General features: G+C 39.5%; 1 pseudogene; it reads right to left on the minus strand.

The window, feature by feature from the left end:
* Nucleotides 1-1,101: 1,101 nt before the first annotated feature.
* Nucleotides 1,102-3,811, minus strand: LOC114897933 (annotated as a pseudogene).
* Nucleotides 3,812-4,248: the final 437 nt, after the last annotated feature.

Raw genomic sequence — 4,248 nt, forward strand, 5'->3', positions numbered from 1 at the left:
GAAAAAATAAAAATTTAATTATATGTCGCCTAAATAAGGACATCTTAAATATAAGGATACAGAAAGGTTGACAGTAAAAGAATGGAGATATATCATGTAAATACCACGATTAAACATAAAAAAGGACATTTAAAACTGATGCTTAAAAGTTAATCTACTAGATATGGAGATGAAAACTGGTAAAACTAAACAATAATTTAGGGATGCTTATATTAATGAAAAAGTTATTAAAAGCAAGGGCGAGTAACAAAAAATTCAGGACAGAAGTATGAGAGTAGACTAGGTAGCAACATAAATGAGGAGATTAAGGGGCTTCTGTATCTTTAAGTTGTACAGTGCTCGTTTTTCTATTATTCTTTTTTTAATTATTATTGTTGAAGCTGAGTAATAGTATGGGCTTTATTATACTATTTTCTATACTTTTGTAGATGTTTGAAATTAAAAATAATTTTTAAAAAATAATTCAATTACAAAATAAATGACACAAGGAAAGATATATTGTTAAAACATGGTAACATAGACAAAAACAAAGCTTTAAAATATATAAAGCACAATGGATAAAAATGCAAGGAGAAATTGACAAATTCATAATCAGGAGAACATTTTACAATTTATCAGCAATCGAAGGTCAAGTAGGACAGAAATAGTAAAGATACCGATGATCTAATTATACAATTAGCAAGCTAAACACTTAGTCACACTCACACACATTCACATGTATTTGCACCTGACAGGCTACATATTCTTTTCAAACACTTGAACATCCCCCAAATTGGCCACATATTAAGTTACTCTATATGCTCAATTATTGTTTTTTGTTGACTTTTTTACAATTAGAACATATTTACGTGATACCTGTATTCAATACAATCAAAAATATGTTTAAAAAAATGAAAAGAAGCATTTATACTTTACTCAGTTGTGGCAGGCCTTTTAAACATATTATCTTGTTTCATCTCACACAAAACAATGAGGCTGGTATGAAAGCAGAAGGGAGGTTCAGCCACTGGCCTCAGGCCACTGAGATGATGAGTGGCGGTCAGGACTTGCACTCAGTTCCGCTGGATGCTAGAGCCTGGTCACGTGGCTTACTGCACTGCCTCACACAATGCCAATTCGTATTTTCAGCATGCCATGGAATAACTCCGGGTTATTGGAGATGATCCAGCCAATATGAATGACCAGTTCTTGCTGAATGACCACCTCCCTCTCATCATGGGTATTACACTTGTAATAGATGATGTTCTTAATCACTCTTGGAGACAAAGGATTAGAGATAACCTCTTCTTCATGTCCAAAGGCACCCAGAGTTACCTGTTGGCCCTGCACTAAAGCATTAGTAATGGATGGGGCCAGGCTGTCCACTAGTTTACTTAAAAGGCTTGCTGTACGGTGCACCACCAACCGACATTTTTTGCTGCCAGCTCTTCTATAGACTCTCTCAATGTGATCAGAAACAGTACCTTCCTTTGTGATAAAGTTGGGTCCTTCTCTTTTGAGCAGTATACCCAGCAGGATGGCTTGGCTAGCCAGACAACTACAGTCATTCAGTTTTTGAAGAATTTCATGGGTGGGTTTGTTTTTCCATTCAGTAATGGTAACATCTGGCTGCTGTTCTTGTTCAGGAGCATTGGAGGTGCTGCTTTGTTTGACTTTTGAATGTTTGAGAACTTCTAGTTCCTCAAAACTCTTAAATTCTGGAAGCTCTTCTGTGTCACTGATTCATAAGACGTTGTTCTACCACAGTTCCAGATATTAGTGTCTGTAGATGATCAACATGAACTTTGACTCCTCCAACCACTCCTTTCTTAAAAGCTGCCAGCATATCTAATATGGGATTGAATCGGCTACCTCTTATACTGTCTTCCTGGATGAGAACAAGGAAAAGTGGATGTCCATGCATTTTCCAGTATTGCTTAATAAACTGTAGTGCATTCTTTATGTCATCTATCAGCAGTAAAACATCTTGAGACATTTAGAAATCACTTAGGTCAAAGACGATAGGGTAACAAACCACAGTCTTTCCTAGAATGCAATAAATCTTTGACGTATGGAGGCAGCCAATGGGCCTATCTGGCCTTCCACAGAGTCCTAATTTTTCATTGACCCCCAGATGAAAATAAGCTTTCACAATCTCCTGCTGGGCCCAGATCTGAATGGGTTCTATCTGTTGAGGAGTTTGAGTCTGAATACCATATGTGTTGAGGAAAACTTGAAGGCATTGGCTTTCTGCTGTAAGCGCTACATAAACAACCAAATCATTTTCCAGTGAGCCCTGATTGGAAAACCTCATGCTTACATTACATTGATTCTGTAGTGGGACAAAACGCTGAACAGGATCAATGTCTTTAGGACTAATTAATTCATCAGCCAGGAGTTTTGTGATGACATAAAGGGCTTGTCCCCAAAGTAATAGTTTTCCATCACGGCCACAGTTGCTAGGAAATCCCTTCTGACTACCAGGGTTTCTTTTTCATATTCTACAAAATCAGCCAGAACATAGTAGTACTTTGGTATGACAGGATAACCTTCTGTGGTCTGATGAAGTACTGGAGTCAGAAGATCCTGATATTCTTTTACTTGCTTGGGATTGCCTCTAAAAACACCATCAATCATCATGTAAAGGAAAAATATGGGAAATTCACATTCAATGCCATCAAACAGCTTAATTTCAGCTGGTCTGCAGTAGCATCTATTAGGATCTTCCAATGATGTTCTATACCCATCTCTCAAGAAATGCTTAAATCCATATCTCCCTTTTAATTTTCTAACCACTTTATTGAGTGTCTGGCTAAACAGAACCTCATCATCCAAGGCAAATGTAGGATAACTGATGCAGGGGAGCAGGGCAACATCTGTGTTATGAAACCTTGATTCTCTGGGTAACAGTGAGCACAAAGTTTGCCAGTTGCAATTGTGAGCATCGAGATCCACAAATATAACCGACCAAGAACAGGCCTGGTTGCCAAAGAGGTTGAATCCATTAATTGCTTCTACAGCTGCTTTTGCTAAGCCAACAGAGCTCGAATGCAGCTCTGTGCTGCCATTATTATACTCGCTTCCTCTTTCCCAGACACCAAAGTCAGGCACACAGTAAACTCTTTCCACACAAAATACAAGGTTCTGAATAAAAGAGACCTCATCGGTGTTATAGATAATCTGGAGTCCTGAGGAAATCATTTCCACAAGGTAAAGGAGATAGAGTGATGCTGCATTTATCTGAAGATGACCATAAGCCTGATAGGAGAGAATCTCATACCTGTATATACATTGAAAACAGAGTGAAGACGTGTTGGGCATGGATCCTGCTTAAACTGCTGGACCTTATCGGCCTGACGCATATAGCAGTAGACAATTCCTCTCATACATTTTATAGCAAGTGCTCCAACTCACGGGTCCTTCCCTTGTCATCATCAATGCGACTGATACAAGAGCCAAAGCCCAGGGCACAGCAGGGCAGTATAGACTGTCATGGATCTTGGCCTCCTGATCATCACCACATGTTTTTGTGGGAAAGAGACCTGCGGTTGGGCTTCGATACAGCAGCAGTGTTGACTTGACAATTCTGTACTAGTGACCCAATTTATCCCCCAGTTTCATTATCAGGTCTTGGAAGATTAATGCTTTTAAGAGGTTCATAAACTGAGCCAGACCTTAAGAAAGCTGGTAGAGAAGAGGCAACTGCATCAGGTGAGCTGGCCATTTCAAATTGTTGACTCTAATCATAAGCATCACAGGCTAAACTATAGCAATTGGTCCAGGCTCTTCGCTCCAAGCCCTTCCAGCTCACTTCAGCCATGCACCCTGCCATTGCACTCGGGCCGACACCTTGGCCTCCCCGGGGCCGCCTGTCAGCTCCTCCCAGCCGGTTGCTATTATTCTTTAAACTGTACACATATGTGATACATTATCTCTCTTTGGAGTGTATGCTTTATGTTATAATAAAATCACTTTTTAAATAGTAAAAAAAAACCAAGCCTCTTAGATAGCCTCATCCACCAGAGGGCAGACAACGGAAGCAAGAACTACAATCCTGCAGCCTGTGGAACAAAAACCACATTCACAGAAAGATAGACAAGATGAAAAGGCAGAGGGCTATGTACCAGATGAAGGAACAAGATAAAACCCAAGAAAAACAACTAAGTGAAGTGGATATAGGCAAACTTCCAGAAAAAGAATTCAGAATAATGATAGTGAAGATGATCCAGGACCTTGGAAAAAGAATGGAGGCAAAGATCGAGAAGATGC

Source organism: Monodon monoceros, unplaced genomic scaffold (assembly GCF_005190385.1).
Source record: "Monodon monoceros isolate NGI ecotype Baffin Bay Population unplaced genomic scaffold, NGI_Narwhal_1 Super_Scaffold_18, whole genome shotgun sequence".
Lineage (NCBI taxonomy): Eukaryota > Metazoa > Chordata > Mammalia > Artiodactyla > Monodontidae > Monodon > Monodon monoceros.